The 23886-nt window shown below is 44.3% G+C and overlaps 1 protein-coding gene across 6 annotated transcripts in view; it reads left to right on the top strand.

Moving 5' to 3' along the window:
• The first annotated feature begins 18427 nt into the window (after window positions 1-18427).
• The window catches only part of ZKSCAN1 (zinc finger with KRAB and SCAN domains 1), a 32161-nt gene continuing 26702 nt past the window's right edge, over window positions 18428-23886 (top strand). For all 6 annotated transcript variants that reach the window (XR_008389692.1, XR_008389691.1, XR_008389689.1 and 3 more), the window contains exon 1: window positions 18428-18559. The gene's annotated coding sequence lies outside the window, so the exon portion shown is untranslated. The remainder of the gene's footprint in view (window positions 18560-23886) is intronic.

Genomic DNA, 23886 nt, shown 5'->3' with positions numbered 1-23886 from the left:
ATATCCAAAGTCCGTGTCACAGTAAGGGAGCTCAACAAATGCAGACAATATAATTCTAATTTATGTAGACAGGAAACCCATTAGAGCCTAAGTCACCATCCAAACAGCACATAACTCGTTAGGGGTGGGGGCAGGAGTATAATTTGCTTTCTTGTCTCTTCAGCTGGCGCCCTTTCTTCTACCCTGCACTGCTTGAAGAGGAGGCCTTAGTTCTTTCTTTAAAAAAAAAAAACCCACACCTGAAATGCTAAAGTAGAGAAGGTGTCAGGGATACAGGATATCAGCTCAGTTTCCCCCTTTCTCACACCTTCCTTGGTTTCTGCCACAAGTGACAGCCACTCCCCCCTCTCACAGTCAGACACTGGGTGAAGCTAGCCTCTCCATATCACACGGCACAGGGGGTAGTGGTGGGCACCCTTCATTGCACCTCCCTTTGCCTCCCCCACCTCCCCAGTGTTCACCTCCCCCCCTTCCTGACGCTGGCTCCCTTCCTCTGGACTGGGCCACTCCGCCTGGATGGTCACAAAGATTCTTTGTAATGTGTTTACATGAAGAAGAGTGAGAGCAGGGGCCTGGCTGTACTCAAACCACATGGCCCCCAGCCCTGTTTACATAGAGAGAGAAGCAGCCAAGACAGATGACCCTGTTGCTTGGGGCCCAGATTAAAAACATAACCCAAGTCCAGAGCCCGTGGCTTGTTTCTGGGTTACACCACACTGAAGCAGCACGGAGGCCTCTCTTTACCCGGGGAGGCGTGTTTGCTAGGCTGGGTGAGCGATGTTTGCACAGGGAAGGAGGTAGCAGCGGCCATCTGGCTGTTCTCTGGCTGAGCAGGGGAGCATTTACAGGTCAGGCACTGGTTTGTTCCAGGGCCTATGGGGAGGCGGCCTCCTGAAAACAGTCTCTGAAATGCTCATCTCTTCTTTGAGAGGGAATATGGACGATTTGGGAAAAATTCTTAAACCAGTGCTATTTTTTCCCCTTTAATTTATTCCCCAAACCAAATAAATCTTCTAGGATCTTTCCCCCAGTTGTTTTGTTATTGTTGTGTGCGTGTATGTTTGCTTTTGCAAGGTACAGAGTAATGTGGTTTTTAACATTTAAAGAATGTGATGTTTGGCACCTATAAAGTACTTTGCAGTTTACCAGGCATTGTCATACCCACCACTTCATAGGATCCTCGAGACAGCAGGGCAGGCAGTTGTGGCCAACATCATCCTTGTTTCACAGAAGAGGCGGTGACACTTAGAGAGGTCAAGTTGTTTGTACGAAACCACACATCCAAGCAGAGGACTCACAGCAGAGGCTGATGACCATAGATTGTGTGCTCTTTCTGCTGTCTCCCCCTGCCTCCCCACTTAGCTGAAAAGTGAGGTGCACAGAGAGCTTATTCCAACATGTAACCACCTTACAGGTGGTTCCTGAAAGACAGCCTTGCATCTCAGGGACATGGTGGAAGCCAAGGCAGTGAGCCACAAGGGCACTATGCCATGACCACAGGTCTATCTATGAATATCACCAATGAGGCATTCCCTGTGCCTCGGAACGAAGCCTTATGTGGACCAACCATGTGAAACTGCACATAGTATATACACTGTTTTACCACCAGCGAAAGCATGGATGTGAGGGAGCATGTTACAAAATCGCTGATGGTGTCCTTCCTTTGCCCCTCTTGCCTCTTGGGCTTCATCTCCCGGCATTCAAACCTGTACATGTCCACCTGAAGCCACTACCTGAGTCTCTATTACTGTCCTAGTTCCTCCTGCCCAGTTCTTTATCTTTTTATATAACCCAGAACACCAAACCTACCCAAGAGGCATCATTCCCAGCCTCCTTCCCTTTCTTTCTTCATCTGTGTCCTTTCAGTCAAACTCCACTGCTCCATCCAAAGTGCTTTGACCTGTGTAATCAGTGAGAACTTCTCAGCTCTCCTCCTGCCATGCTTAGCCCAGCTCCAGCACCTGACTCCGCCGCCAGCCTCACCACCTGGTCTTTCCTTTCCCACCACTGTCAAATCCTGCTTGTCTTCTCTTTTCACCAGTCTACCTTTCAGTGACCATCTTTTTGTACAACTAGTATGTTACAGTGTTCTGTTTGCAAAATACTTCGGCATAAGTGCATAGAGACATATATTCATAGAGTCTCATTTAGAAGTTATGCCTTCTCCCCACTTCTTCTGCCTAAACTACTAAAACAGTTTCTTTTAATTGCCTTCCCCTTGAATGCACCTGAATTCTACCTGCCATCATTATTTTACCAACATACATTCAGATCTTTTATTAGCTTTCTCACAAAATGCTAGCATTAGCCTCAAATATTCTTCCTAATATAAAAGCCTCACTTCCCTCCCCCTGAAAATTCTAATTAGTTCTCTCCTGTATTTTCCTATATTCTCTGCCTTCAGGCACTCAACATTCAGTGACCATCATCTCTTGTTAAAATCAGACTCCTGGAACCAGAAGCCTTAAGGATCATGCGGCCAGCGAATGACAGTTCTCCCCACGGCCAGCCCCCTTCCCCACGCGGCCTGGATGTGTTGGTACATCCACAACGTGCTTGCTTGCACTGTAAGCTCCCTGGAGCAATGATGATCCTTTTCCTTTATAAACTACTCAGACGTTTAGAGGAAGCTCTGGGGTTAGTTCAGCTGCTCTCCAGTTTGCGGCCCAACTCTAGGCTGTGTCTCCATGCCATTTGATCTCTCTCCTCTGCCATTTGGCCTGTACCAGAGGCAAAATTGGGGAGATGCTGCTATACATGACTGTGATTGAAACCCCAGTGATCCCGGGTTGCCTGTGGCTGAAACCCCAGTGATCAGAGAAGGCTTGGTATTGTGTCCTACAGTTCAATTCCCAAATTTCAAAGAGGGCCATGCAGAATCTGTATGTAGTTTGGACAAAAGAAGGCAAGACCCAGGAACACTGCTCAATGTCATCATTGCCTTCTCTACCTTGGTTCTTCCAGGATGAAGGAGGGCCACCCTGTCCCAGTTGGGTGCCTGTCAGAGCCACTGACATTGCACTGAGCTCTCCTATACCCCTGCCACCTTTGTGTGTTGCCAACAGAGGCTGCCTTGTCATTGGCACAGACAGAAAAAGCTGTTGGAGGGGCCCACACATGCGGCTCAAGCCCAAGAGTCAGTCACCAACCCAGAGCCCTAAACTCATCTTGTGTCCAGTGGAAGTGAATAAAAAATTAATAATGGTAACAATAGCATTACTAGCTAGCCACAATGGTTCACAGTGTGCCAGGCACTGCGCCAGAGTTTAAGTGGATTAACTGAGAGCCTCATGACAACCCAATGTTGTTATAATCCCAGTTTTACTGCTAGAAAGGCTCCCAGAGGTAATGTAACTACACCAAGAATAAGAGGCACAGATGAGATTAGAACCAAGGTTGTCTGAATCCAATGCCCATACACAGCATAATAGCAACAGAAAGGATGTGCCTTTTGGCTTTACTTGCTTTGTTTTGATGAGGTATCACTCTCTTCATTCAGACCCAGGTGCTTTTGCACTTATGTAACAGAATATGGACTGAAATCTATCATTGCTAACTGGAGTTCAAAGTAAGGACAGAGAGGCCCAAACTTCTGGAAGACACTCCCAGCCCACAGCACAGTTCATCAAAGACTCCAGATGCCACCCAATGACAGGTGGAAAAGCTCAGATGCTTTGCTAGCTGGGCCAGTTCCCCTGCTTCCCCAATTAGAGGAAATTGGCAAGAAAGAGATAAGGGCTTTGTAGAAGCTGAATGCATGCTTTCTGCCTCTTAGAAATTCTTCCCTCTCCTCCATGGTGATCCCCACTCCCACTCACCAGGAAGCCAAGTAAGGATGTCTCCAAAAACTGGGGGCGGGGTGGAGAGGAGGGCGAGTAACAGGAGGAGGCCGGCATCTCATTCTCTGCTTGGTCATTATCTTAGGAGACTTCCTGCTGCCCAGGCAGGTGGAAGGTGATTCAACAAACCCATGGTCTAAGATGAGAGAGTAGCCAGGGGAGAGCATTGTGAAAGCCCATGTTTATGCCATTTGAGTGACCAAAGATGCCTGAATTTCTCACAGTGGACCCAGAGGAAGGTAGTTGGACATCAGTTGAACCACTGTGCCCCACTGAAGAGACCCAGAAAAAAGAGATTGTTTGATGCCTTACTGGGACAAATCTACTAGGACAGGGGGTGGGTGTGAGCAGACCCCCAAGGGCTCCCGGAAGATCTTGTCCCTGTCCGACATAACATTTGGATGTCCGACACATCAGTGGTGGGAGATGGTATGCCCTTCTGTTTCCCCTCTCCTTCAGACTGGGGGTGACTTTATAACCACCTTGAGGAACTGAATGCAGTAAAATTGCTGCTGTGTGACTCCCGAAGCTGGGCGATAAAAGGCAACATGATCTCTGTCTCTCCCTCTGTATACGTGTGTAGGCCTGGATGTTTGTTGTGGATCCAAGCCAGTGTCCTCTGAGGTGGCTCAGGCTGCATGAGCAACAGCCCCAGCTAAGACCCCAGGTGGCCACTAGAATCAATCCCTGGACTTAGGAGTTAGTCACTGAACTTCCAGATAATCCAACTCCCAGACTATTAACCTTCCCAGCTGAGCCAAGTGGAACAAAGATGAGCCAACCACAGTGGTCCCTGCCAAAAATTGGGGATTTTGGAGAAAAATAAATGTTCTCATTGTTACAACCCACTAAATTTGGGGGTAATTTGTTTTTCGGCCTAAGTAACTGCAATAGTGTGTTACCAAGGGAGCAGTAACAGTCAACAGAGAAAGTCAGGTAAAAGGCCCTTGACACTTCCTCTCTCTCTTTTAGAGGAGGCAAGGGGAGAGGGGGAAGAGGTCTAGAGGCAGACCACTCACTTCCTCCACTCCAGGCAGAGGGAGGGATAAAGTAAAATACAGATCACCCTCCCCTTCCCGCTGCAGTTCCCCAGCCACAACCTGACAACAGTAAAGAAGGGAACTTTTGAATAAGAGATGAAACTAGGTTTTTAAACTGGGCAGAACCTTAAGTGAAAGTGACTAGGATGCATGCAATCTCCTTCAGGTGCCATTTAAAAATCTGTCACCCAGATGGGAGATTTAACAATATAGAGGGAGATGACAATGCATAAAAAATAAAACTATTTCATGTGTGTGCCTCTCTGAATTATGGCTGCTCAGTAAAGTGGGTTATATTTGTCAAGTAGTCAGATTTATTCCTACCCAAGGACAGAGTGTGGGCACTACTCTCCAGGCAGTGGGAATGTTTATTTCAGAAGTTAGATGACATCAGAAGATGTGGCTGGAGGCATGGAGACTCTGAGCCCCAGAGTAATCAGAGTAATTCCTGCAAGGACAGGAAGAAGTGTTTTGAGGAGAGAGTTTCACTAGATAAGGAGGTACTTGCTGTACAGCCTGATACCTTCCCCTAGAGGGATGCCACGTACCGCAGGCACAATGGGTATGGCTAGTCTTTGCCAGATTATTCTGTGGCCGACATCAACCTAGGAGTTTTTTATTTGAGCCTCACAACAACCAAATGGAGAGTCTGTTGCTAGCCCCATTTTACAGACAGGGAAAGTGAGGCACAGAGAGATGAAGTAATCTTCTTAGGTTCATACTCCCAAGTCCAGTCTCTGTCTCATATACACAAAAGGCTAAGTAACTTTCCCAAGGGGGGTAGAGCAAGGATTGAGGCCTAAGCTGACTCCACGGCCAAAGAGAAAAATTCCCACACTGCTTTGCCTCTCTTCTCGAGGGAGATCAGTGCTGAGGGCTGTTTTGTTAAGGCAGGGAGTTTTATTCTCGATTCATCCAGAGCTCCAAGATATGCTTGTATATATTCAGAAATCATTAATTTTTTCTTTTACCCGGAATCTTATCTATTTCTGACCTTTTATAACGGCTATTAGGCAGCTCAGTGTCACACCCCACAGACAAAACTCTTTCCCCACCATGTCCTTGGAGATGCTTCACGAATGGGAAAGAAATTTGAGGCATTGGCTATTGAGGATAAATGGAACATATTCCTAAGTTCCCTACACAGGGGAACTTCCCTTCCTATGAGACTTTCTAATACTCATTCTGGGCATTTCCCTTTCATTATCAGCACTATGGCAAGAAGAATTTCATGTGGAAGTAACTTTATGCAATAAGCAGGGCCTGTCCCCATCCCTTTTTAAGCCTCCTGTGACCTCCTAGCTATAAACTAGGGAAAAACCATGGATTTTGCATGTTAAAAACAACCAAGAAACCAAGAGAGATTTGTGTGGAAGGAAGAACCTATTACATGCCGGTTTTGAGGAAAGTGATGGCTTGTATTGAGTGCAATAGTGGCTGCGGCCATCACAGTTTAGCAGGGAACTGCTTTTTCCAGGGAAACATTATGGTCTCAGAAACCAGGCTGGCTAGAGCCTGTTAATGGCACATCTTTAGGTAAGTCTGGGCATGGCCCACTTTCCCATGGAGGGGCTGGACATGCTATGACAAGCAGAGATCTGGGATTAGACTTTCTAGCTGGGGGGTCAGGGCACTAAGGTGGGTCAAATGCAACTGAGAACACCAGGAGGAAGTTCTGACAAGTGTGAAAAGGAATGTCCCAAGGGTCAGGGACAGATAGACAGAGTTGGTACTGGGAATCCCATGCAAAGTAGAGGCTCCAACACTAGCTGAGAATCCAGGAGGGGTGATACTGGGAAGCAGGTCGCAGGCAGCATCCAGGTTTGCCAGGAGGGATCTAGGATCCGCCCACTGTGAAGGAGCAGGACATGGGCTCCAGTCTCTAGATGAGGCAGGGCCAAAGCCCTGTGCCTGTCCTAAATGGACCGGGATACTAGACAAATCCTGAACCAGGACATCAAACGCAGGCACAAGACAGGACTCCAGATGTGGGAACTCAGACACAAGATGGGAGAAGACCTGATCTTTGAAATCAAACAGAAGTTCAGGTTACAGAACTGATGCCTGAGACCAGCCAGGGTGACCTTCTGCTGAGACCCCATGGTCAGTTTGGTCCCCTTACATCCTTCCCTGATATGAACAGACATGCAAACAGAGGGGCAGCTTCCCTGCAAGCGAGCTACCAGGGTCCCGGTTGGGTAGAACCAAGCAGGATCTGGTTTCCCCCTCCCTCTGGGGTACCTCATTTTGGTCCAGCCACTACTCCTGCTTTGTGCCTGTGCTTAAAAGTTAATGACACAAGAAATGGCTCCCTGATCCAAATCATGGGGTCACCAGGCCCAATAATAGGTCATTTAAGGGGAGCACAATAGATATGTTTGTAACTGTATATGTATATTCTCAAAAGACTAAAAATTATCTTCAAAACTCTAGTCTTAAATAATCCAGTAGGCGTTTATGAGCTGTTCTTCATCCTGCCCAGCACCTCTCAGCATCAAAGAACCTCAGGCTGATAGATGTATCCTGAGGGATTCGTCTAGTCTGCCTCTTCTCTATACATTTCCAGCAAGAGACTATCCACCTTCTCTCTGACCACCTTTGAAACCATCCCTTTCTAAGGCAAGGCTTTTCCTTATATTGAGGCAGAATTGGTGTTCCTTATAACTCCCACACAGTAGTCTTTGTGTTGTCTGAGGGAACCTCAAAGGAGAAATCTATTTCCTTTTCCATGCGTGAAAGCAAGATTCAGGGACTGTTATAGGCTAAGTTGTGTGCCCCCTAAAATTCATATGTTAGAGTTCTAACCCTCACCACCTCAAAACGAAACTATATTTGGAGATAGGGTCTGTAAAGAGATGATTAAAATGAGGTCACATAGGTGAATCGTCATCTAAGGAGCCCTTAAGAGAAGAGGAGAGCCCTAACTGGTGTGGCTCAGTGGGTCAGGCATCATCTCACAAACTGAAATGTCATCAGTTTAATTCCCCATCAGGACACACGCCAGGGTTGCAGGCCAGGTCCCAGGTTGGAGATATGCAAAAAGCACCTATTGTCACACATCAATATTTCTATCCTACTCTCTCTCCTGCCTCCTCTCTCTAAAAATAAATAAATAAGATACTGTGGGGGAGAGGAGAAAGAGAGAGAAAGAGGAGATTAGACCATGTAAAGAAACAGGGAGGAGGAGAGAGGTCTCAGAAGAAGTTCGTCCTGTTGACACCTTGATCTTGGACTTCCAGCCTCCAGGCCTTAAGGCAATAAATGTCTGCTGTTTAAGCTACCCACCTGTGGCACTTTGTTATGGCAGCCTCAGAAGACTAACACAGGCCCCCTGCCAAGCCCCTCTTCAGCCTAAGCGATGCTGCTCTTCTTGCTGAACCCCAGAGAAGTTTCCATTTCTTCTTCCCCGTGTTGCTAACCCTCCTCTCCCTGAACGCTGATTTGTTTTTGTGTCCAGAAGGCAGATCCCTGCACTCTCACTTTACATTTGGACTCTGTACTCCTGTCCATGGACCTAAGATTTGTTTAACTTTATTGAATTGCACTCTTAGCTCACTTCAAGCCTACAGTCCATGAAGAGCCCCAGGTCTCAACTGCTGTCAAAAAGCCACATCTTCCACTTGCAGTACTTTCTTACTTATTTTTTCCAGAGGGATATTTTGTAGACTTTTCCACCTACATGCAGAACATTTGGCTTTTTTACATTTTAACTCATCCATTCCCTATTTGTGTTTCCCTCCCCCCCCCACTGGGGAAGGGGGAGGAGTAAAAAGGATTGCTTTTCTACCTTCAACATACCGTTGAATACCATTAGCTAAGGTTGTGCACAAATCTAATTTTATGTCATGAACACTCTCATATATAACACTGATAAAACAGGAAACAGGTCATATAAAACACATATAAGAGGATCCTATTAAACAGGAAACAACAGGACCCAGGGGGATCTGACTCTGGGGACTCCGTACAAAGCTGATATGATTTTTTTTTTTTGGTTTGCAGGCCCGTGCTCAATCCACTGAGCTACACCAGCCAGGGCCGATATGATTTTTTTAATGTAACTTGGGTTGGGTCCATCCAGCCCTGTCCTTACCTACCTTCCATTCATTTAGCAAGTGTTGATTGAGGGCCATGCATCTCCAGCTTGTCCCACTGTAATAAGATCCATAAACGCACTGTCTTGTCTGTAAAGTAGTATCTCTAGGTCTTTGTCCTTTATGTCCGACTAGAGGTTCTTCATTCTCGTATTTCAAGATTTAATGGTTAAGGTTTACTCCAGCCGTGCCATCTATAAATTTTCACACTTACAAATCTTAAATATATCTCTCCTCCCGGACTTCTATTTCTGGCTGTATGGTAGACAACATGATTAAAGAAACCTTTCCCATGTAGTTCACTCAAAAATGATGGGTCCCATGCAAAAGGCATCTTTTTTTTTTAATGCATGAATGAACTGACAAGAAAGTGAGGAAACTTTGGAGGCCAGATATGACAAAAAAAAGCACAAATTTGGAGGAATAAGCACACTTTAGAGAGACTTTTACCTGAAGTGTCTGCTCTTTAACAGACATGTAGAGGTAAATGTTGGGGATCTGAGACCTGTGCTTAAAGCTTAGGACCTCAAAGGACAGCACTCTGGAGGGTGAATAAAAATAATATTCATACCAAGGAAGAAGGCGATAGGAATATGTGGCCTTGTAGAATTTGGGCCTTGGAAATTTCCTAACCACAAAGCCACTCTCGCAAAGTTTTGGAGCCTGAAATCACGCTATCTGAGTGACCCAACAGATCTCTAGCTAAATTTAGTTTACAGTGACCCTGGCTTATTCATGTTCCTGAGTATAAAACTGAATCAAACACAGATTCTCATGATAAACCCAGGGCTCAAGTGGCTCCCACAGAGAACTCCGAGGAACTCAAAATGAAAACTCACAAGACACAGGAGGAAATGTGCCGAGGCCCCAGTGCTTGTGTTGGTGTCGTATTCAGGGTGCGTCCCTTCAGCACTGACTCCACCAGCTTTCACAACACGGAAGTCAAACTTGGGAGCCCAGTTTCTGAAGTGCCCTTCAGCAACTTGTATTTGCTCAGGGCAGCCTGCCAGTCCTTAAGCACAGCATCCATTTGTCTTAGTAAATCGTTATATTTAGTGGTACTTCCAATACTTTTACCTTTGAGTTATTAAGTCTTGGGTAGATGCCATGGGACCACACTAGCTGAGCTGGTTTGCTGTAAGTCTAGGACAGTGGGGGGACCAGCACTCTTTCACATAGACCCTCAGACTATTTGTGGGAGCAGCAATCTCATTTATCCTTAGGAACAGTCAGGGATCTCTTTAATGATTATGCACAAAGATGTTTTGCTATTCTCATAGCACCATAGAAACTGTCTTATCTGTTTATTTGTCTCTTTTTTAGTAATAGATATAAGCTTTATTACTTCCTCCTCAAGTTGAGAAGAATAACAGTAACAATATAATAGGTAACATGCATTGAGTATTAACTGTGTGTTAACAATTTTGCTATGCACTTTTTACACATTACATCATATAACTCTCTCAAAGGCTTTATGAGGTTAGTATAATTATCATCCTCATTTACTATCAATAATTATCAATTATTAATTATCATAATTTTACAGATGAAGAAACTTATGGCTTAGAGAGGTTATGAGAAAGATTTCAAACACATAGGTAGTTAGTAGAGGAATTGAGACCTAAACTCAGCTTTCATTTAACTCTAATTTTTTAAATTTATTTAATTATTGTCCAAGTACAGTTTTCTGTCTTTTACTCCCATCCCAGCCCCCCCCCCAGTGCTCCCTGACTCTAATTTTTATGTTTTGAATAAATACACTATGCCTGGTAAATGCTGAAGCTTAAGAGGAGCTCACCAGTCTCATAGGGCATTCCAGGGAACAGGCAGTATCTCAGAGAAGTGTCATGGATATTTAAGTTTCTCGTCTAGTGTGACAGAACCTGCTGGTTAGTCTACTCAAATCTCCGCCCCTACACCCCTAGGATCTCAGTTGTCCTACTTTTTCCCCCGCCCATAGAGTCCTGATTTTGTTTAGGTTCTCACCATCTGTACAGCTCACAGGTACTATATCCCAGGTAGCAAATCTTCATAAGCCTTAGCCAGTTGTGGTAATTCCATCCTCTATGTTGGCATTGGTATGTGATGCTCTTTTAGCTGAGAAGATGTGTAAGTCCACTGGGAATGGGGGCGGGGCAGAGAGTAATGAGATTTTCCTTGCTCTTAAAAGGGAACACAAGACAGAAGATGACACAGCCCTTTCTGCGCCCTCTGGGTGTGATGTGCAGAGGAGACAACTGGCAGCCATCTCGGGACCACGAGGTGAAGCCGCCCAAAGCATCCGGCACATGTGTTGCCATTGTTCTCACTTGTCTTTTAATCTTGTAAGAGATATTTGTTTTCTTTTTTAAAACTGCTTTTAACAGGATTTTAACTTAAAATCTATCATTTTTAAGGTTCCTATTGCTGGGTTGTTTGAATTGGAAATTCGAATGCTGAATGATAGAAATTGTTCTAAAATAAGCTTAGGCAAAAATGAGAATTTATTAATTCACATAACTAAGAAGGATAAGTGTGTAACCTAGTGTTGTATGAAGGAGGAACTAGGCACCACCTCTTTGCTTCTCAACTTGCTTTTCTCTCCTTGTCAGTTTTTTTTCCCCGCATGATGGCTATATCCATCCACAAGGTTATGTTCACTTCCAAAGGCAGTGCCAGAACACGCATCTCTCCAGTTTCATGAATGGAGACAGGTTCAAAGAATCTCAAGGTGGCTCAGTGTAGTGGCCAGGGGAGTGATTAGCCCAGTGTGAATGAGGAGCTCCCCTCTAAGCCAGCCACCATGGTTGGAAGGATTCAATAAAGGAGAAGACATCTCCTGTTCAAACCACAGGTCCATGGCAGGGGAGGCGGAGGGTGGAAGCGGTTTCTCAGAAGAGGGGGCTGCTGGGCAGACAAGCCAATAGATGCCTGCCTCGGGTGTCATACTCAATAATCCCCTCATTTTCTGAAGTGTGCAAGTAGTCGTGCCCCTTTTCTTCTGTTACTCATATGACTTTACATTTAAATTTTTAACCTATCTGGAATTTATTCTGATATAAGTATGAAATACACGTCTAATTTTTTTCCAGATTGTTAGTGAGTTGCCCCCAAAACACTACCATACAATGACTTACAGAAATAAGACCCATAGCAGCTATGCATATTCCTTCTTATTTGTATTATACTTTACATAAGTACTTATATTTCCATAAATTCACTAATCATTCCTTCCCCCCCTTTCTCCTATTATTTTATATAAAGTTTGTCATTAACTTTACATCAGCAGTAGTTAACTTACAGTTCTGATTTTAGGTTACAGACAATGCAAGTGAAAGATTAGAACCGAAAGAGAAGTTAATAACACCCAATGGCAGATACAGTGACTAAGACTGTGGAAAAGGCAAAAATGTTTTGTCTGAGGGAGAGTTGAATCATCTTAAATGAAAGCGTAACATGTTTCGTTGTTACTGTTGTTGCATGGAAGTTAAATCTGGATGGAAGAGTGAGAATGGATGTAATGGACTTTGTCTGCTCTCAGCTCAATTCTCTCCCTTCTGTATTCCACTTTGTGTTGAAGAAGTCTAGGAACCTGCAAGTTACACTTTTTGGACTCTTTTGCCAACAGATGATTCTATTGTCATCTTCTGTGGGGTTGATGGCAGCAGCAACAGCTGCGACAGTGGTGATGGTGAGCCAGCAGGATGACAGCTGGTGGCGAAGCCGTAGTGGAGGGCCCAGGTCCATAGGAGCCCCGGACCTGGAGGTGGATGTACAGCCAAAAAGGAGGGCGTGGAGGGTTCTTCCCTCAGGAAATTGCGGGAGGCAGAACGATTCCCCTCCCCCCCAATAGGTGACCTAATTCCAAAAACTGTGACTATGTTATCTTTGTAGATGTGATTAAATTAAGGATCTCAACACAGGGAGATTATTATCCTGGGTTGTCTGGGTGGTCTCTGCCATCATGAGGGTCCTTACAGGAGTGAGAGGAGGCAGAAGGCTCAGAGTCAGAGGGTGAAGATGAGCATGGAAGTAGAGGTCGGAGAGAGGAAGGGAGATCTGAAGACTTAAAGATGCTGCACTACTGGGTTTGAAGATGGAAGCAGGGTCCACGGGCCAAGGAATGCTAGTGGCCCAGAAAAGATGGAAAAGACAGAAAATGGACTCTCTCTAGAACCTCCAAAGGGAATGCAGCCCTGCTGACAACTTGATTTTAGCCCCTTAAGACCTTCTTTCAGACTTCTGACCTTTAGAAGTGTAAGAGAATAAATTTGCATTACTTAAACCACTAAATCTGCAGTTGCCGCAGCAGTGATAGGACACTAATACAGAAACTAATTCGCTTCAGATAAAAGGCTCCTAGAAATTAACCTGTGGGAATCTGCCAGAGGGAAAAGTTGGTCGGCAGTCCAATCACAATGCGATGACAACAACCAGCATTCAGTGAAACTGCTTCATGGAATTCTGCTTCATGGAATTCTGCTTCTACATGTATGCCCTAAGGGCTGTGAGACTGGGACAGATAGCCACAGGGAGCCAGGTCATGGAGAAAATCTGAGGGGCTGCAGCATCACACCATGCTCAGAAGTGTGGTCCCCTGTGATGACTAAAGCATTGTCTTTGTCTCAAGACTTGTCTGCCAGCCCCTCACATGATGTGAGCTATGCCTCAGGCGGTTTCTCAGGCCTTCCTGCAAGTCCACCTGAGGAGGACACATTCCTTCAGTTCAAATGGCCCAGACATGCCTGAACTCCCAGGGTGGATTCAGGTCGGAACCAAGATGGCACCTCCTCACCATCTATACCCATGTTATCCTCACAGTCACCTTTCAGGTAGGTACCACGGCCCCCAGTTTGGAACTGAAGAACTGTATTTGTTAGGGCTGCTGTGACAAAGTGCCACGCACCGAAAAACAACAGAAATTTACTTATAGTTCAGGAGGCTAGAAGATCAAGATCAAGGTGTTGGTAGGGTTGGTTCTTTCTGTGGGCTTTCTCTGTGGCTCGTTGATGGCCAGTTTCTCCATGTGTCTCTTCACATTGTCTTCCCTCTGTGTGGGAATGTGTAAAAATGTCCTCTCATAAGAACACCAGTCATATTGGATTTGGGCCCACCCCTAACTTAACTTGATTACCTCTGTAAAAACCCTACCCCCAAGTATGATCACATTCTGAGGTACTGGGGTTTAGGACTCCAACATACCATTTTTGGAGAACACAAGTCAACCTGTAACAGAAACAAAGGCTCGGAGAGCTTAACTAACTTGCCCAAACTTACACAGGAAGTGAATATTCCAGCAAAGATTTAAAACCCAGTCTATGCCACCTTCCATGTGTAGCCACCAGACACAGCAGGAAAAAATCATGACTCATGTATTTTTGCCTTCCAAGCTGAGTTTTGTAATTCCTTATGGTTTCTGGGAAATGTTTTCCATATCTTTGGGGAAAAGAAAGGTTTTGTTATCCACCAACCTGTCTCCACCCCTTCCCTCGTCACACACACCTGTCAGGTCTTCTCGAAGCCTTTTCTCGGTGAAAGCCACATTAGTGCAGCATAAATCAATATTTGAGTAGCACTTATCAGACATTTTTCCAGGTGTTGACTCATCTTGTGCTGGGTGGTAGAAAGGGGACTGAAATATTATTCTGCTCATTTTTTAGTGACCAGCTACAGCTGAGAGATATGAAGTGTCTGGGGAAGATTACACAATTCAGAAATGGTCGACTTGGATCTGGCTGAGGCCTCCTTGCCCAAACGCCAGGGGAGCCTCCTGTGGCTTCCTCCTGCTCCAGCCTTCCACCTTGCCCAGGGAGTACTAGCCTTTCTGCAAGCAGGACTAGTGGGGACCTCACAGACTCCTCAGGAATTTGTGCATGGTCATCACACTCCCCATGGCACTGACGGCCACGGAGAATTGGGAAGTTTGGTTCTGTTTTAAGATAGTGCTGCTAGAAATTAAAAACAACCAGCCAGCCCTGGCTGGTGTGACTCAGTGGACTGAGTGCTGACCTGCAAACAAAAGGGTAGCCAGTTTGATTCTCAGTAAAGGCACATGCCTGAGTTTTGGGCCAGGTCCCCAGTCGGGGGGCGCATGAGAGGCAACCACACATTGATGTTTCTCTCCCTCTCTTTCTCCTTCCCTGCCCCTCTCTGTAAAATAAGTAAATATTTTTTAACTAAATAAATAAAATAAAAACAACCAGCCACATCCATCAGCGTCCTCACTGAGGGCCTAGTGGGCCTAACTCCAGATTGCATCATTTCCTCATACAATATGCAAAAAAACGTCTATTTGTTGAAAGGGAAGGAATTGCAACTGTGCTTCCATGGAGGATGGAAGGATTGATCAGCAATATAGAGGATGATCAGCATTCACTTCACTGGCAGATGGTTCTTTGTTTAGGCAAACTCCCTGAGACTTCTTTGTTTAAGAAAAGGGGATCCCCTTGGCCATGGGGCCAAGACCAGTAGCACACACCCCCTACCTGCAAACCTGTCTGCTTCCACCACGGAGGGTGCACGTGTGCATGTGCCCTGTGCAAGTGTGCCCCTTGTTTGTTTGCTGGGTACCATTTAAAAATGGAGAAATTTCACCTAAAAATCCCATTTCTCTTCTCTCCTTGGAAAAATGAGCCTGTCTGTTCATTGTGAGTCCACACCCCAGGTGGCAGCAATAGCCTAAAGAATGACTTCCTCCCTCAGCCAGGCTATGTGCTCAACATATGAGTGGGTACCCACAGACCCACTTCACAGCCAGGTAACAATTAAATTTATCCTACCCATTGGCTGCCTGGCCCATATGCACTTGAGGGGTGGGATGAGGCAAACTGAGGTATGTATATAGGAAATTAACGCTCAGGATAATAAAGGCTCCAAGAGATTGTTAGGTTCATAGAAGAAAGACATAAGGAGGCTTGTGGGGTGGGGGTAGCGGGGAGCTGCAGGGCTAAGCATCAGAGAGCTGGCCAGGGATAAATCCTGCTGGCTGGGAGGCCTAAAAATGTGAATAATCGCTTTGAGGTTGATTCCAGCCTTCATTACTATAATTTTCCCCACTGATTTGGAAATCTAGGATTAAATCTATTGTGCATAACAGTCTTGTATTATGGACCTTTCATAGGTCCAAAAGGTTATTCCAAGCCGGGGAACTCAGAGAAGACAGCAATAAGCAGTGGACTGAGGGGCAGCAGGAGAAGCTGCAACATTGTTGACCTTGGAGCAGGCTTGAGACAACCCCATTTTTCACTAGCAGAGAGTAACCTTCAGAAGAGGGGCCACACAGAACCCTTAATTCTGCCCTGGGAAACCTGCAACCAGGCCAGAGAAGTGTGTTTATGTGGTAAGAGATTATGCATCATTTCACTATGCATTTCGGTGACCCACACATTGGTCACTGTAAGCTTCTTGCAGACCAGCACAATGTCACTTTTATATCCTCCAAAATTAAGCATAATCCATGATACGTAATAGGTGATAAATGGCTATGAATAAATAAATTCTGCCATAATTCTGATGCAATCCAATAAATTAATCAAGGTCAATGGAAGGACATTTGCCACCATTCTGGTGTAAGTAACTTTGTGCAGGATGAAAATTAAACATCTTTGAGGGAAAAATATATTTTGAAAGTTTATACCTATTAACTCAGTAAACCCACTTACCAGAATCTGTCCTAATAAGCCAAAAGGTATTTGCACAAAAATGTTCATTTAAATATTTTGTAAACTAGCCAAACTTTGGAAGTACTCTACATATCTAGAAATAGAAGAATTATTAAATAATTAATGGTACAGCTGCTCAGTAGAATACTACATAGCTATTAAAGCATTAATTATCCATTCTGTGTAGAAAAATTTAAAGTGTTAATGATATGATATTATCTTAAGTAGTATATATTAATTTCACACCAATCACATTGGGCTTTTCCAGGTGTCAAGGAACAAAGTTAGACTCTTTTGCTAGCCAGAGGTTTATTCTAAGGACATGCAGGGAAGTAGGGAGACAGGGCATAATGACAGCTGCAGCAAAGTCAAGCAATGCAGAAAATAAACATTGTTTGAGGTCTGAAGGTTGTTCAAGCCATCACCTCCATTATGCTGTGGGCCTTAAGTACTAGATGGCTGGGCTTCTTCAATGAGCCTGCTCTGCCATTGGGTGCATCTGTCTTTATTTCTACAGCTCAGTTCGTTTTTCTCTCAAGCCTTTGCTTACTTAAGACTTCTGCGGCTTCATGGCTTCTATCACCTAACAGCTTCTGCTTACTGATTTCTGCTTACCCCCCCGCCCCGTTTTCTGTTTGTCTCACATTTAAACTCCCCAAGAAAGGGGATCTATTGTTCCATTAGTCAGAGCTCTCAAGCCAGGCCACCTCTATAGTTGCCAAGGTCAGCACATATATAAATTGTGCTTTCATTAGGTGCCCAAACCTAATCCAATAAGCTGTGGTCCAAAAAGTGGTCGTTACAGCATGAATGTGATAAGTTCTTCAAGCATGCCAGTCACATATACAATACAACTATAGTTTTGAACTGTGTTTAAAATAATAAATTAAAAATATATAACATATATATGAAAACAGGAAAAGATAAATTAAAGCCATCATAGTCAGGGTGGAGGGATTACAGATGATTATTTCTCCATTTTTCAATTTTCATTTAATGGTACTGTAATTGCTTTTTAGTTTTCAAGTGTTTTGTTTTGTTTCTTAAATAATCCCCCCCAAGCAATTTTAGTCATGCCACCAGTCTCTCCATGAACTTGTCTTGGAACATAGAGCAAAATCACAACCATTAAAGGTTGTGATCACCCTTGCAACTTGCCAGTTAAAGGTGAAGGTCATAATAATAAGCTGCAAAAGCACCTTGAAGGTAAAAGTGGCTATAACTATGAAAACTCCTTTTAAACTGCTATAATAGCATATGCCACATAAGCAAAACACAGACCCTTATAACTGACTCGATTTTGTAAAGACGTCCTTTGTCCTCCCCACAACCCACCCCCAAGTGTTTGAAAAATACCACCCACTCAATTGGCAGACATGTCCAGGGCCCAAGAGAAACTACCAGGGCAATTTTGTGAAACCAGCCACCCCTGGCTTCACTTTGATCCTCCTCTGTCAACACCCATGTTTCTGTTCCTCTGATACAAACATACAATTACTAAATATTGCTTGATAATAACCATAATTATACAAGGACTACCCAAGATGGAAGAGCGGAGAAACCGAATTTTCACATGAGTTGCTGCCTGGGCTGAACAGTCTGTATTTCATAAGGTTTGAACTGCCATCACCAACTCGGGGCGCACGAACTAAGGACAGGAAACTCAAAGCTGGTGGCTTAATCACCCACCCAAACCACTGGGGCCGGGTCTAGAAATTTGGAAACCGAGTAGCAAAATCCTCCGGCGCTCCTAGAGAGAATCCGGAAGCACAGCACGGCCCCGGAAGGCGAGGTGCTGACACACTTCCGGCCTTTGTGACTCATTGTGTCTGTGTGGAGGCGTCGGCAGGGCCTAGGTCCTTTTGCAGCGCCCTTCAGCCCATCTGAGCCCCAGAGTCAGCTCCCCTTTCTCTCCCAGCGCCCCAAAGCCGCTCCCGGGGCTCACGGTGAGACTTGGGCCGGCCTCTGTGGGGGGCGGGCGGGGCCGCCGGAGGGGTGTGTGTGAGGGTGGGCTCTGTAGCTGCGACGCTGGGGTCCCCTTTTCAGGCACCCGGCTGGATGTAAAGAGAGTGCCTGTTCCCTCTCCAGGCTCGGCTGTAGGAAGGGCCGTCCCCTCGGGAGGCGTCCCCCTACCCCCACCCCCAGGTCCTGGTGGAAGGGGGCGAGGGTCTAGTGACCAGGGGTGCTCGGGGACAGGAGAGAGGCCGGCTGCCCTTTCCGGGCCCCTCGCCCACAGTGTCGTCGTCGTCGTTAGACGTTTCTGAGGACAGGGTCGCGAGCGAGCCCATGACCCCAGCCTCTTTTTCCTGCTTTCCCTTTGTCGCCATTTGCTTTGATTCCAGTGAGACTTTTTTTCGGGGTCCTTCAGGTCCTGGTGGGAAATGTGGAAGGCCGAGAAATGGGCACGTTTTGAAGCGCACCATACATAGTTCCAGATCATTCCTTCTCCTCACTCCACCCCACCCCTGAACGGGGATTAAAGAATAGTTGAAGCTTAGAATGGATCAAGAAGAGATTCGGATCTAGTAGAGACATACGCATTCCACTCTCTTTCTGCTTTATGGAGTATTTTGAAGGCTTTAGAAATGCACCTTATCAGAAAGATTAGGTGGATTTTTTTTCAGTTCTGGGTAGCTGCTTTTCTTAACGTGGTGTGGGTGAGAGTGAAGAGAACTTGTGGAAATTACACTGTGAGATCAGAGGAATGATTCCCTGAGTGACCTTGAATAAGACAACACGTTTTGTCAGCTGTCAGTTTTGTCATTAATAATATTAACTAGGTTTTCTCAAAAGGCCCTTCTCATTTTGAAATTCGATTTAGTCAGTGTATTGAATAATTGAAAAATTCAGGTACAGTTTGCTCTGACAGTGCCCCCTCCCCTCCCCGCAGTGCCAGTCAGTACACAATAAGATACTTTCGTTATAGAGAGTGGCTGTTACATGGCCTGGGACCAAAGAAAGCATTTATTGTACAGGCCAGCGCTCCATGGATTTAGAGGTGGTCAGTAAATATGTATTGAATTGAATTGTGGAGAATTCATTGTAACCGGATCAACAAAGCACTCTTGCTGTATATGCTGGCCAAATGAATAGCTTTATTACATAGAAAACCATAAGGACGGCTTGCTCCAGAATGTTTCTCCAAGTTGTATTGCCCCTGATTACTGTGCAGTATTCTTGTTCATTATTTCAGGCGGATTCCACCAATTTTTTTTAATTTTTTATTTATTTATTTTTAGAGAGGGGAAAGGAGGGAGAGAAACATCGATGTGTGAGAGATACAATTGATTGCCTTCACACACCCCGAACTGGAGACCTGGTCTGCAACCCAGGCATATGCCCTGACTGGGAATCCAACCAGCCACCTTTCAGGCTGGCACTCAATCCACTGAGTCACAGCAGCCAGGGCTCCACCAATCTTAAAATAGAAAGAGGGAAGCTAGCTAATTGATGCCATAGTGTTTTGCTTATTTTCCACTTGATCCAAGCATTTACACTTTTTTCTAACTTTATATTGCATCTGAATACACAGGGTTAAATCTTAGTGTTTCTTTCTGGGGTAGTATTGATATTCTTTGCGTAGCTAGCTGTCTCTTAAAGGTACCTTTTTTAAACATTTTAAAAGTTCGTAGCTCTGTTCAAAAATGGGAGGGGGGCAGTTTGTTTAAACTTCGAAGACTACACCCTGGAAAAAAAGTAATGATCTGTTTAGAAAATAGCCTTTGGAATAAAGTGAGCTTGTAACTCCAAGCCCTGTTTGTAAGAAAATCGTTTGTATTTATCCTTGGTAAGAACCAGTTGCTGGGGGTAATCTTACCTGAATCGGATGGAATGTCAGAATGTTTTTCAGCTCAGAGAGACCCCAGAGGTAGTATTCTCCTCCCAGTTCCTTCCCTCTCCTAATTTGACAGATAAGGATACTGAGTGCCAGGGAGGTTAAATAGGAGGGAGGACCCCCGTCCCCAAAATGGAATTTATTTATAAAAAATTGTGTATTCTTACAGTTTAAACTTCAGTCAACTTCAAAGTACTCTCCATTTTATGCATTAAACCTATGGAGAGGTTTTTCCACTACTCAAAACAGTTTTTGAATTCCTCACTGTTGATACATTTGAGTGCTTTTGCTGTTTGTTTCACCTCTTCCACAATGGCTGTTTCCCACTGAGAACTTTTTTCATTGGGGAAACAAACAAAATAGAAGTTGCTCTGGAGGAGATGAGGTGAATGAGGAGGGTGGGGCATGGGGGTCATGCCGTTTTTTGGTCAAGGTCAAAAACTGCTGAACACACAGCACAGTGTGGGCAGGTGATTTGCACACATAAATCACCCAACATGAAATGGGCAAAGGCATTGAAAGAGTCTTCAAAAAATTCACTAAAACCAAACACAGCCTCTCACAACGCCAGCTGGTACACTGACACAGATGGGTTCCTAGAACACTCAGGTAGTGGGGAAAGCCTGTAAGGGCCAGCCCTCCAGAAGATGGTTTTTTGGGGTCCTTATACCAAGGATGAGTTACTATCCCATCCTTGGTAACTCACATATGTGGACTTATTTGTGAGACACTAAAATTAAAGTGTTACAACATGTGCTGCTTTTCTCCCATTGCTTTTATCTTTTAAGTAGGCTGGAAATTGGGAAATACAAGTTACACCTCCGAAGTTTTTGGGTTTTTTGTTTTTGGTTTTTTTTTTAATTAAAATGCTTCTTTGGTGTCTACTAAATGCCAGCCAGGCACTCTTAAGTGCTTTACATGTGTTGACTCATTTAATCCTCACAACAACTCTGAGGTAAATACTGTTTCTTATTGTTACTATATAGGTGAGAAAACAGATTATTTTGCTTAAAATTATCTTGTGGTAAGTGGTAGAGCAGTTTCATGAAACTTTTCCAAGTAGCCAATTTGAAGGCAATATTGAATGCTGTCTGAATGGGCAAAAAATAGTAACATCATCAAGTTTTTTTTTTTTTAATTGATGTTTGTGAGGAATCGTACTAAGTGGTCCAATAGGTACAAAGCATACCCTTAACAACAGTCCAATTGAGGAGGGAAGGCATGAAAAAATTACAGAAAAAGAAAGAGCTTAAGAACTTAATAGCACATAGGTGCGGGACCATTAGGGCCAGGAGGTTAGAAGTCGGGGGAAAGCTGTGTGCTCCTACTATCTGGGAAAATTAAAAGAAAACCCAGCCCTCTTACTCCTGTTGTGACTTTCCTGTTGCCCAGAGTAGGAGTAGAGAAATGCGGGGAGAGGAAGAAGGACTGTTGAGTTGGGGGAACAGGGAGTGTGCCCATACCCTCATGTCTTTTTCTTTAGGTCTCACTTCTCTTCACAGTCTCTTCCTCTTAAGTTCCACTGACCCAAAGAGTGTCCTGCTCTTAAAACTCTGGGCTGGGTGTGGGTATAAATCAAGATTCCATTCCTTTATTCTCCTTAATATAGCTAATACAGGATAGAACTTTTATGAAAAAGATTGCTGATACTAGCCTAGTTACTGCACTAGTTCTACTCATTGTCCTGTTTGAACGCCCTACCTGCTTGATTTTACAATAGATGATTCCCACTTGCGTCTTCTGCTGTATCTCTTTAGTTGCACAGCTTTCTAGTGGAAAGCAGTGGATGTCAGATGAGGCCCATTCCTAAGTGGTCATCCTTCATGAGCACCTTCATAGGCCTGCCTCTTAGAATCTGTATATGCACAGAAGCCCTTCCTTACCCCACATGTTGGGACAGGGTGAGTTGATATGATAATTAGAGCTTGAACTGAGGGGTCCTACAGACCTAATTTCAAATCCTGGCTCTACCATTTAATTGCTCTGTGACCTTGGGTATATTTAACATCAATAAACCTTAGTTGTGTCATTGTAAAATGAGATGATAATTGTACCTACCTCCTAGGTACAGTTATGTTAAGCATTATATTAAATGCTTAATATAATACCTGGTACATAGAAGGCACTCAGTAAACATTGGTTCTTACTATTATACCTACTAGAGGCTTCCTGAATTGAATACTGATGAGGGACAAGTGGTATTTTAGCTTAGTTCTGAAGGGTAAGTAGGCATTGAATATAATATGAGAGTATGGCAATCAAAATACAAGGTGTATTTAGTAAATGCTGAATAAACTCATTTTGCTGGACAGCAAAGATTCATGCAAGGGAGGGGGAGAAATTGTTGGGAAATGAAGCTTAAGGGGAAACTGGGACCAGGCACTGAAGTTGTTGACTGCAAGGCTGTAGAGTTCTAGGGAAAATAATCTGAGAGTAAGGGGGGGGGGTGGAGAAAATGAAGGCAGGGAACCAAAAAGAGGAAGCTGGACTTCATGGAACTAGATAGAAAAAAATAAGTATGAACAAAGAATTGCTTCTCCCTAGTGCTTGTAAGGGAGAAGGCATGTAAGAAGAGAACAGTCAAGAAAGGTTAGATTCCGAGCCTGAGTGATCGAGATATTATTAATAAAATATTTTATCACTAATTGACACTAAAGGCAATTAGAAGATGGCAAGGGATGGAGGGCTGTAATAGTTCGAGTAGTTCTTATTTATTCTATTCATTTTAACAGAATTAAACTGCCAGGTACTCTACGAGGTAAGTACAAATAATATAACAGTCCCTGTTTTTGAGGGGCTTAAAATTTAATTGGGAGGTGGAGATAGTAACTGTAACCCAAATAATGATAATACAAGGAGAATATAAGTGCCTTAATTTAGGGACAAAGAAAGTACGAAGGGTGTCAAAGGAAGAAGATAACCTTAATTAATTTGAAATGTCAGGAACATTATACATCTTGAAAAGTTAGTACAAATCTGACCATTATGGAACATTAATGGGCCAGAAGGGCTGAATTATAGGGAATCACTACTAAGAAAAGTAGTAGGAGGTGAGAGTGGAGAAGTACAGTGTGGTGTGTTGTTTGAACATTAAATTGGTGGATTTCGAGGATTCTGTGACAGTGATTGAGGGTAAGGAGGCAATGACCGGAAGCATACTTTGCAACACTGTGTTGGTCTTGGCATGCTGTCCATATTGGAACAGGGAGAAATTAAAGCTAGAGGAACTGTATTGGGGGGGGTGGGTAACGCTAGACTAAGCAGATGTGGAGCTTGAATTATGGTAGTGGGAAATAATTGTCAGAGATGTAGCAGGAAAAGGTAATCTTTCTTTTGAATTTTCACAATAAAGAAATTAAGGCTGCCCTGGCTGGTGTAGCTCAGTGGATTGAGCACGGGCCTGTGAACCAGAGTATCGCGGTTTGATTCCCAGTCAGG

This window comes from Artibeus jamaicensis, unplaced genomic scaffold (genome assembly GCF_021234435.1).
Source record: "Artibeus jamaicensis isolate MK-2021 breed Jamaican fruit bat unplaced genomic scaffold, CSHL_Jam_final contig_956, whole genome shotgun sequence".
Classification (NCBI taxonomy): Eukaryota; Metazoa; Chordata; class Mammalia; order Chiroptera; family Phyllostomidae; genus Artibeus; species Artibeus jamaicensis.
This window is presented reverse-complemented; position numbering and strand designations above follow the sequence as displayed.